Here is a 12,779-nt window from a genome sequence, read left to right on the forward strand (position 1 = left end):
AAGAATTAATGTAGCCAACAAAAGTTCCCTTCATGCCTAATGGATCTAACTTCTTTCTCTTATCGTTTGGTATATGAATATAAACAAGACAACCAAAAATTCTGAGATGATCTATGCTTGGTTTCTTCCCAGTGAATACTTTTTTAGGAGTCAAGTTATCTAGTTACTTGTGGGGACTTAGATTTTGTATATATACAGTTGTTTTTGTTGCTTCACCCCACATGAATTTTGGAAAATCTTGATCATGTAGCTTTGCTTTCATGCTTTCTTCAATGGACCGATTCTTTCGTTTTGCAACTCCATTTTTCTCGGGATTGTTTGGGACTATTAGCTCCCTCTTAATCCCAAACTCCTTACAAAAGGCTATAACTTCTTTCGAAGTATATTCTCCTCCATTATGAAATCTTAATATCTTGATTCTCCTTTCTGTAAGGTTCTCTACTTCAGCTTTGAATTCTTGAAATTTGGTAAATACTTCATCCTTGGATTTCATTAAGTAAACCCAAGTTCTCCTTGAATGGCCATCTATGAATGTTACATAGTATAGATGGCCTCCAAGTGGTTTTGGAGTCATATGACCACAAACATTGAAATGGATAAGATCCAAGATTTATTTTGACCTTGAAGCACTGCTTCCAAATTGTCTCTTGGTGCTTACCCAATGCACATCCCTTGCAAACTCCTTCACAATCTTCTTTCAATTCGGGGATGCCATTTACTATGGTATTTAGGGTTGGAAGGATTTTGTAGTGGAGATGACCAAATATTCTATGCCAAAGTTCACATGGGCTAACTTCAATGTGAACCAAAGCTTGAGTGAGGGGAGTTATCAACCTATAGAGTCTTCCTTCATGAATCCCAATCATTGTAGCATCTTCTATGCTTGATTTTTTACCCCATACTACAACCTTTCCATCAATGAATGTAATTTGATCACCCTTGTCGTTGAAGCATGAAATGGAAAGTAAATTTTTGTGCAAACCTGGAACAAATAAGATATTGTTCAGATGAATGTTTCCTCTATTTTCCAGCTCAATCAAAGTTGATCCAATTCCTCTCACATGGTAGCTTTTATTATCACATTTCCCGTATCCAAGCAAGCTTACTGGAATGATTACCTCTCCCCGAAGAGCACTTTATCCAAAAGAAGGGAAAGCAAGCCTTCAAGCCTTGAGAAACTGAGAGGGTCGCTATCCTTTCATCTATAAGGAAGGGGGTAGTTAGTTATATATGAGCATGTGGTAGTTTAGGTTCAGTGAGTTTCGTGTCTCCTTGACTATAAGGTAAGACCCCAATTACCCCAAACAGATATTGCTGCTCTGCGAAGGCAGAATGACGGGGGTCGAGCGTTCGTTACCTCACCCTCACCATATGAATAGTGAGTGACCCCATGAAAAAGTAGAAGTTCTACAGAGTAAGAGGACTTCCCTTTCGATAATGTCTTCGATTGCTTATGTTGACCAGTAATATGCCTCGATGCTCCACTGTCAATCACCCAAATATCCTCATCTTGAAATGTGCCAATAAGTGTTGAGAATAATCCTTCATCCTTTGTAGATGTCCCGAACAATGCTTAGAGAAAAATAAGAGATCCCATACTTCTTTGATTCCCTTCTTGAGATGACTTGCCACCTTTGAACACTTCTTTAGGAACTTCTTCAGTGTAGTAGAGATCTTCATTATGCCCTTAGCCAACCTTAGAGCTTTGATACCATGTTGAGAAATCCATAGGGCAATAGATAGGATGATTTCTCTTTTTTCTTGATAACTGCTTGTGATGTCTTTTTATTTTTTCTTGCTTATTAGTTTCTTCACTTATTATTATGTTTGTGTATCATCAAACAACTACTAAAACAAGAAGAACAATAGTAGACAAGAACACAGAATGTAGGCTTCAAGCCAGGGCCGAAACCTCTCCACTTGAGAGGAAAACCCACAAATCTATTCTCTTCTTATAGATTCTTCTATTGACGAATTCCAAGACCTCTAGACCAATACCAATATCCTTAGAGACCAAGTCCAACCCTTCTGGATGATGTGCTTCCTTTGTCGAAGTCAAACCTAGTCAAATCTCTTCCAGAAGCACAATTTTGACCTCCAACTTTAGAATTTTGGCCTCTACTGCAGGACCAAAATTTTCGACCCTCCCAACAACAGTTGTTGCCACACGTGTGAGCTTATTCTTGCCTCCCAAGGCTTCTTTAGACCTTCGGTTAGATTTCTCCTTCTTCTGATGCTTGAGGATGGCCTAATGTGACCTTCACTGACCTTCATTCTCTTCTTTCTTCAAGATCTAACCTACAAAATAAAAATGCTAATCCAACAACAAAAACCCTAGTCTTCCTTCACGTGTGAGAAAGAAATAGCCCAGAAACAAGTCTTCTTCGTCCTCTTCCTTCTTCATTGCCTTCTTGCTCTTCTTCTTCACTTGGATGAGTGAGTGATGAATGTCTTCCAAGGAGGTCGAGTTCCCTCCTTTATATAGGCTTCTAAAGGTGGACGTGGCTCCTCAAAATAGGTCGACTTCCTAGCTGCTAGGCCGACTTGGTCTTGAAGGGTATTTTGACACTTTTAATGATAAAAATAATTTTCTTTACAAGTTACAATGTGCCCGATGGGGTCTTCAACTTATGACAATGACTCTTTTGACTTCTTGACCTAGGACAAACCCTAGAAGCACTCAATGGGTGCTTGACCTATAAAATAAAAGACCTTGAGCATGAAACCCATGCTCCAAAAATAATAATAATAATTTTCTTTCATTTTACAATATACAAGAATCAAAAGTACATTTCATATTTATGAAGACCGAACCTAGTTACACATTTTTCAATAGATTTGAAATGATATTACGGGCTAACAATGTGACATGGAAAGTGTCAATTATGGTAAAAGGGAGAATGAACACACTATTTCAATAAATTTCTTCCACGTAGGGCTCCTCTTATAACCCTAAGGCGTTAGGGGAAATCTCACTTGACTAGAGGACTAAAGTTAACTCCTCTGGTAAGGTGAGAGAAGAAAATTACAAACATGATCAATCAATCATGTAGATTACCTGGTTATCTATACTAAATGCCCAAAACATTAAGTAAATGCACCCGATTGCACAATGATCAAAGTACCTGTTGAGTGGTAGCCTATCTTTAACCTCTTTGGTAAGGTGAGAGAATAAACTTATAGTCAAGATCAATCAATCATTTTTTTTTCTTTTATCTATACTAAATGCCCAAAACATTAAGTACCTATTGAGTGGTAAGTCACCATCATTCAAGAGAAATGCCAGATGGTGAGAGGTGTAATGACTGGGGCAGATGTTCGACTTGTCATATCATCATCATCAAGCAATGTGTAGGGTTGTTGGCTAGATGATTGTCCAAAATAGGAGGATTTTTTTCTTGTTATGAAGCAAATTTTGCACATCATCAATTTATTGATTTGGTATCATACAATGAGCCAAAAAAGTTCTTAATGTTAGAAAATCGAAAAGGCATAATATTTTTTCTCTAGTTGATAATTACTTGTGATATTTTTGAATTCTTATTATCTTTCTTATGTTCTTTTATCTTAGTTCACCAAGGACGTCAGATGTAGGCACTCAGCCACATATAAAATCCTTTTATAGGGGAAAAACAAGACCCTAGACCGAGACCATTTGAGATGGGCCAAGACCATTTGTTAGAACTCTTCCTCCAGTGAATTCAATTTGAGATAGACCAAGACCCTATACCAACAAACCTTCCTCCTCAACCAAGTTAGCCTTCCAGGTTGATTTAGTAGTCTTGTTTTATATAACAACTTCAACCCAACAACAACACATAATTTCGGCTTCCCAATGATAGAACTTCGACCCCAACTACAGAATTTCAGCCCAGCTTCAGTGCTGCAGTTTTTAGCCCCTTCAATAGCTTGACAACTTCGCATGTGAGAGAGAGAGAGAGAGAGAGAGAGAGAGAGAGAGAGAGAATTTCAACTTTTTGTACTTGAAAGAGACCCCCTTCTCCTTCTTTAGCCCTTTCCACCTTCTTCCTTGAATTTCACAATTTTTACCGCCCCAACAACTGCAAATAGAACTGGGTGAATGAGAGTGACAAATCAGGTCAAGTCGCTGCCTTTATATAGTGTTTTGGCCACTCAATTTAGGCCAACTTGTCCACTTGGAGGCCGACTTGGTGGAGGAGGCCTAATTGACCAATTTTACAATAAAATAAATTCCTTCTTTGAGAAATATAGCCCAAGAAGGTTCTTTTACATTATGACGATTGAGGACGATAATATATATATATATATATATATATATATATATATATATATGCTAGATGACGATTGAGGACGATAATATATATATATATATATATATATATATATATATGCTAGAATTCAATATTAACAGTTGCAGTTGTTTCAAGCTTGTAAGTATAACAAGCTATACTTACAAGAAGGGTTGAGTGACCATTCATTATTGGCCAATAGGCATGAGCTTTAGTTTTAGGAAACTTAATTGTAACTATTTTCAATTTGTAATAAGGTCTATGAAGGATCTATCATATATAATTCTCTTTATAGCATTTTTTTTCTTCATATTTGTTGCTAAAGATGACTATGTTAAACATAAAAGGCATTCCCTTCTCAATAGATTTTGCATACAATTACAACTATGTTGAAAACCATTATTAAACACTTGGGTTTTTAAAGGTTTTAAATTCTGATCTTAGATTAAGAAGGGGATGGAATAGGAATTTATTTTAAACATTTATTACCCAATCCAAGTCACTCCTATCTGATTGTTTTCACAATGCTTGAGGTTGGGATGGTGGAAGCATTGAACTCGAATGACTCTTTGAAACACACTACTATATATAAGCACTGAGATGATCCAAAATGAGAAAAAGCAAAAGCAATAACCACAAGGATTATCGTTTTAAAATATTGCGTTTTCTGTTTTCTTGAGCATGCTTCTTATAATTTTATCATTGAAAACACAATAGTTAAATCACCAAAGATCCAAATTGAAACCCATCATACAAAATCCAAGTTTGTTCAATCAATGAATGGGAATAATGATCATTACAAAAATAATGGATGGGAAAAATGATCATTTTGTTAAATCATCAATGTCTATGATTGTCAAAATAGAGGTTATATGCTTGGATTATCCTAGAAATCTGCGAAAAACATCCCTGAAATTTGTTTGGAACACCCTTGAAATTTTTTCGAAACGTTTTGGGGATGGCTGCGAGCAATTGATTCACCATCGCTAAGCTAGGTTTCCATGGGCGCATGACCCAAACAAAGGCACGAGGGAACCCCTGACAAATGGGCTGCACGAACGAGCATAAGTCACACGAGCAGTCACAACTTAGCATTTCCGGCACGACCCTGTGTGCCTGGCGCCGATAAGTGATAAGTGACATGACTTGACCCACCCTAATGTGTTTCCATGGGCGCCCACGACACAGTGGACCTGCTTGAAAAATATTTGGGGTTTCCATGGGCGCTCGACCCGAATGAAGGCACGAGGGAGCACCCGACAAATGAGCTGCACGAATGAGCACCAAGCCATCACAACTTTTTGCATTTATGGCACGAACTTGTGTGCTTGGGCGCCTACAAATGACACAACTCGACTCACTCGAACACGTTTCCATGGGCGCCCACACATGACATGCCTTGACCCACCTGCGAGATATTTGGGGTTTCCATGGGCGCACAACCCGAACAAAGGGACGAGGGAGCCCTCGACAGATGACCGGACGAACATGCACAAGGCACACGAGCAGTCACAACTTAGCATTTCTGGCACGACCCTGTGTGCCCGAGCTCCCACACATGACCCGACCCGCCCAAACGCGTTTCCATGGGTGCCAAGCACCCAAAGGGATCAAATTCCATAACTTTCCAGACCTCCTTTATTTGAAAAAAAACAAAATATTTATACTTCAATTAAAGGGGGCTGCCTAATAAATTAGTTGGCATTGCAATGTACCTAAAAATAGCTCCAAAAATTGTAATTGGAACTGCAATGTACCTAAAAATAGCTCCAAAAGTTGTAACTTAAATGCAAAGAAGAAAACTTGGAAGAACATGATGGTATCATTTGACAGGATTTGTATAGATAGGCCTTAAGACCACCTCAAGATTAAGGTAGATGGGCATATGTGTAGAATTTCTAGTTCAAACCTAGTGTTCATGTGTTTTGGAACTAACTACATATTTTCATGTGTTTTGGAACTAACTACATATTTATACTAACCAAGTACATATTTATACTTCAATTGAAGGAGGCTGCCTAATAAATTAGTTGGAACTGCAATGTACCTAAAAATAGCCCCAAAAATTATACTTCAATTGAAGGGGGCTGCCTAATAAATTAGTTGGAACTGCAATGTACCTAAAAATAGCCCCAAAAATTGTAACTTAAATGCAAAGAAAAAATCGGAAGAACATGATGGTATAATTTGACAGGATCCTTAAGACCACTTCAAGATTAAGGTAGATGGGCATATGTGTAGAATTTCTAGTTCAAACGTAGGGTTCATGTGTTTTGGAAACTAACTACATAGAAATAATTGTAGTTTGTAGGTTATATTTTCGACCAAATGCCAAAGAAGACTTGTAAAAAGAGAGGTTGTGATTTTTAAATGCTAAGATTATGCTTTGAACATAGCATATGTGTTGGTCATGGAACCACTATTTGGTTATAACCAGAGATTACACGAGTGAAGATGGGATTACCTATGTAAAAGAATTGGCCTCTAAGGAATATTAAATTGGTTAGGTTGGCAATTCGTGGAGGTATTTTACCTATTAACTCATTGTGGTCCAAATGTATGTTGCACATATTTGCAGAACGCTGGCCGATAGAAAAGGGCAAACGTCCAGTGACTATCATCACAGAGCGAGGGTTTCTTTCGCAAAGGGAAACTCAGAGCTAGGGTTTTCAGCGGCCATCACTTTGGTTTTCGACGAAGCTCTCCATGGCAAAAGACTGAGCTAGACTTCTCACAAACTGGTAGTGGATTTGAGGTAGGATTCTCACAAGCCTGCATCGGCCAAAACACCAGCAACCAAAATCTATAAAACTCTGGCACCAAGATGCCAACAGAACTAGGGATCACCGGCTCCGAATAAGTGATTCACGATCGCTGAATTAGGGATCATCATCACAGAGCAAGGGCTTCGCAGAGGTAGGGAAAACTCGGAGCTAAGGTTGGTCAGAGCTAGGGTTTCCAGAGCTCCATGGCCGTTTGCAAAAGAAGAGGAACTCGAATGAGATCGCTCTCCACTGAATAGCCACGCCCAGAATAAATTACATATGCAGAGGCGGAGCCGGTAATAATCTCGTTGTCCTCTCTGCTTTCCTTGCTAGCCGCTCAATCATTGCAGGAGTCTAGATGACGTACTTCGCACTTGAGGAAGTGCCGTGCCATGCAACTCGCTCTGTAACTGTGTTTTTCTAGATGAAAATTTGGTCATTTCAGCGGATAACAGATAACTTATTTCTGATATCTTATTAAGAATGGATAAACTATCATAGATACGCGATCTGCAGTGGATAAGCTATCGCTGATATTCGATCTTTATTGGATAAGCTGTCACTGGATAAGCAATCGCTGATATTCATAACTTATTTCTGATATCTTATTAAGAATGGATAAACTATCATAGTCCGATATCTTATTAAGAATGGATAAACTATCATAGATACGCGATCTGCAGTGGATAAGCAATCGCTGATATTCTATCTATATTTGATAGCCTATGATGCATAGCCTATCAGTATTTGATAACCTGTGATGGATAGTATATCACTCTTTGATAACCTATATTCGATAGTCTATCAGTATTTGATAACCTATCTTATTGGATAACCTATAAGCTATCGCTGATAGCCTCTCAGTATTTGATAACCTATGATGGATAGCCTCTCAGTATTTGATAACCTATGATGGATAGCCTATCAGTGTTTGATAACCTGTGACAGATAGCCTATCTTGATAACCTGTGACGGATAGCCTATCTGTTTTTGATAACCTATCTTCATAGTCTATAAGTATTTGATAACATATCTTGGATAGCCTATCTCTGATAACTTATCGATGATAAGCAATATTTAATGGATGACTTATCGCTGATAGGCTATTTATATTTGATAACCTGTGTTGATAGCCAATTTATATTTGATAACCACCTATCGCTGATAGACTATCTAAATTTGATAAACTATCCTTGATAGGCCCTTTATATTTGATAACCTATCGCTGATCTAGTTAGATCCGACGGCCTATATTGCCTGATATTGGACGGCCCAGATTTGGCAAGATTGGACGGACCAGATCGCCCGAGATTTGACGGCCGAGATTTGATTATATTGGACGGCTCAGATCTGCCACGATTGGACAGCCGAGATTTGATTATATTGGACGGCTCAGATCTTCCACAATTGGACGGTCGAGATTTGATTGCATTGGACGGCTCAGATCTGCCAGGATTGGACGGCTCAGATCTGCCAGTATTAGACGGCTCAGATCTGCCAATATTGGACAGCCGAGATTTGATTATATTGGACAGCTCAGATCTGCCATGATTGGACGGCCGAGATTTGATTATATTGGACGGCTCAGATTTGCCATGATTGGACGGCTCAGATCTGCCATGATCGGATGGCTCAGATCTGTTCATATTGGACGGCTCAGATCTGCCATGATCGGACGGCTCAGATCTGTTCATATTGGACGGCTTTGATCTGCAAGATCTGACGGTCGAGATCTAGTTAGATCCGACGGCCCATATCACCTGTTATTGGACGGCCCAGATCTGTTTATATTAGACGGCCTAGATCTGCAAGATCTGACGGCTCATATTTTCCTGATCTGACGGTCGAGATCTAGTTAGATCCGACGGCCCAGATCTGCTCAATCTGATGGCTCAGATCTGTTCCTATTGGACGGCCTAGATCTGCAAGATCTGACGGCTCATATTTTCCGGCCCAGATCTGCTCAATCTGATGGCTCAGATCTGTTCCTATTGGACGGCCTAGATCTGCAAGATCTGACGGCTCATATTTTCCGGATCTTACGGTCAAGATTTAGTTATATTGGACGGCCCAGATCTGCCAAGATCCGACGGTCCAGATCGGCCAGATCGGACGGCCCAGATTTTCCAGATCCAACGGCTCAAATTGGCGGAATCCGACGGCCCAAATTTTCGTCATCCGACGGTGCCGACCTAGATCGGCTTATGAGGTGCTTGCATGTGATCCTACCATTCTGAAACCTGCAAACCATCCCAGGACGCCTGCTCCAACACTGGCGATCGAGATATTGCTGAAAGATTTGACCCGACTTCCCCGCCTGTGCCGTACTAGGTAACAGAGACTGAAAGATATGACCCGACTTCTCCGCCTGTGCCGATCTAGGTAACAGAGGCCGAAAGATGTGACCCGACTTCCCTGCCTGTGCCGAACCAGGTAACAGAGGCGAATCCTCGCCAAGCAGAGAGAGAGTCGCCCTCGTGCCTGCTTAATACGCCCGATAACTTCAGTAAATCAGAGTGTCCAATTTTAGGCAATTTTAAATTGATTAGCTCATAGCTTATAACTTACCTATGCAAATTGAGGCGTGCCTTAATTTTGTTGGAATTCCTTGCGAATGGATGCCTGAGATGACGGGACAGATGATTGGTAGTGTACAATGACTGCTCTTTTATTAGGATATTGCAAAGTTTGGCCTCATCAATTCGAGAAGGATCTCTCTCCATTTATTCATTTGTCTGCAAATATAAGTCTTATCACACGAACTGTGCCACAGGTTGAACTGTTAATATTTCCAGAATTTATGTGCTACAGGTTGAACTGTTAATATTTCCAGAATTTATGTTGCCGCAGGTTGAACTGTTAATATTTCCAGAATTTATTTGCCACAGGTTGAACTGTTAATATTTCCAGAATTTATCTGGAAGGATCGTTTGCATGGTTCTACTGAGCGTTAGTGGATATTGAGTGAGGGATCCGAAAAATATTTTGATAGACTGGCAGAAGAAGAACGAAAGAAACTAAAGTGTTCCTTGTATTTCAAAAATTTATATAGAGGACATGTTTTACTTCATCACAACAATGGCTTTATTTCTGACTTAAATAGGCATTTCAGGACTCGCTTAGAGACATTGAACTTGTCCTCTTATTCACCCCAGTGGAATAATACATCATGTTTCTTATACTAATTAAGATGAAGTTTAAGTTTATAGAAATTATGAGATTACTTATAATGTATTAACATGAAGTTTAGAGACATGGCAAGCCTAACATGGACATGTTATTCACACACTATCGATCACATGGATGATTAACAATTTATCACATCATAGGGTCACAACTTTATAATCACAACCTTGTGAAGAGTGATCTTGCACTAGAAGGATTAATTAAAATTAATCTTAAATTTGAAAATGAAATTTTATAACAATATTAAAATCTTTAATTTTACTAAATATTAAAATCTTTAATTTTACTAATTTTACAATAAAAATGATTATTAATTAATCAAAATTAATTAATAATAACAATGATTATTAATTAATCAAAATTGATTTTAATATCAAAATATAAAAGTGAATTGATAATTTATATAGTTCTGATTACGAAAAATTGATTTTAATATCAAAATATAAAAGTGAATTGATAATTTATATAGTTCTGATTACGAAAGTGATTTATAAAAAATAAAGTAGAAAAGTGAGTATTCTAAGTTCCTCGAAGTTTTGCCTAAGATGGACATGTTATTCACACACTATTTATCACATGGATGCTTAACTATTTATCACATCAATCTTAAATTTGAAATTGAAATTTTTATAACAATATTAAAATCTTTAATTTTACCAATTTACGATAATAATGATTATTAATTAATCAAAATTAATTTTAATATTAATTTTGATGCTTAATTATTTATCACATCAATCTTAAATTTGAAATTGAAAATTTTATAACAATATTAAAATCTTTAATTTTACCAATTTACAATAACAATGATTATTAATTAATCAAAATTAATTTTAATATTAATTTTGATTATCGAAATTGAAAATTTTATAACAATATTAAAATCTTTAATTTTACCAATTTACAATAACAATGATTATTAATTAATAAAAATTATTTTTAATATTAATTTTGATTATAAATTTGATAGGTAAAATTTTTGTATAGTAAATAGAAATTATAGCTGGTTTTTAAAAGTTATCTGACAAAGGAGAGAGTTGATTTATAGCCATATGATATGTATGTGCACTGTAATATAAAATTGTTGTAAATATATTATTGTTGGGATCATTCCCATAGCCCAATTCACAAAGTATATTTTTTTTTTTTAAGTATTTTTTTTTAATCTTTCACTTCCGCACTTTATTTTGGCTTTCTATTATAGAGTATGTTACACTCTCCTTTCCTATCATGTATTGTTTCTATGTTGTCCAATTTTTTCCATTTTGTTTGGTTAGTAGCCTCAGAAAAATAAGAACATTAGGGGATCTCGGCTATGACAAAAGCTTGTGTTGAAGCCGTATTTGTAGAAATGCTTAGAATTGCCTTAAAGAATATTTTCTAAAGACAACTAGGATAGGAGGAAATATAGTTGTATATCATGATTTTTTCATGGGCCATTGATACATTTCGATTAGATGTTTGGAGCCACAAATTTAAATGAGTTTTATAGTACAAAGTGCATGAGAGTAATTACTTAAAACAATTTAGTGGTAATGATTCATTGATACTAGTACTTTCTCAAGAATAAAGTTCCATCCAAAATAGAAAAAAATAATAGTAATGTTTGTAGTGAGTTGTTTTTAATATAGGATTTATTGTTAGTATTTCTTATCTTATTATAATATGAAGTAATTTATTAATGGATAATATTTAAATAATGTATTTTTCCAATCATTATTAAAAATAAAATTCATTTTATGTTATTTGTTGTTATAAAATAAGATAAAGTTTAGAGATACAATTATAATTACTAATAGTGAAGTTATAAAGTATGAGTCTTAGTTTTCATTTTATGACAAGTTGTAGTTTGTTTTGATGTAGAAAAATTGATATTATAAGCTCTTCAGTGCGACTTGGCAAAGCCACAATGGACATTATATTCACACACACATGAAATTAAGATGAAGTTTAGAGAAATAATGAAATTGCTCATAATGAAGTTATAATGTTTGGGTTTTAGTTTTCATTTTATGAGAAGTTGCAATTTGCTTGTGAAAGTGATTTATAAAAACCAAACAAAATAGGAAAACAAGTATTCTAAGCTCCTCAAAGTATGTCTTGGCAAGGCTAACATGAACATGGTATTTCCACGCTATGGATGACATGGATGCTTATCAATTTATCACATCATATGGTCATGAAGGGTGATCTTGCAATAGAGGAATTAGTAAAGTTATAATGTTTGGGTTTTAGTTTTCATTTTATGACAAGTTGCTATTTGCTTGCGAAAGTGATTTATAAAAACCAAAGAAAGTAGAAAAATGAGTATTCTAAGCTCCTCAAAGTGTGTCTTGGCCAGGCTAACATGGACATGCTATTCACACACTATGGATGACATGGATGCTTATCAATTTATCACATCATATGGTCACAACCTTGAAGGGTTATCTTGCAATAGAGGAATTAGTAAAGTTATAATGTTTGGGTTTTAGTTTTCATTTTACGACAAGTTGCAATTTAGCTTTGCTTGCTAAAGTGATTTATAAAAACCAAAGAAAGTAGAAAAATGAATATT

The sequence above is a fragment of the Pinus tabuliformis genome, chromosome 6 (genome assembly GCF_031772625.1).
Source record: "Pinus tabuliformis cultivar Carrire ecotype Pingquan chromosome 6, CPIR1, whole genome shotgun sequence".
Lineage (NCBI taxonomy): Eukaryota > Viridiplantae > Streptophyta > Pinopsida > Pinales > Pinaceae > Pinus > Pinus tabuliformis.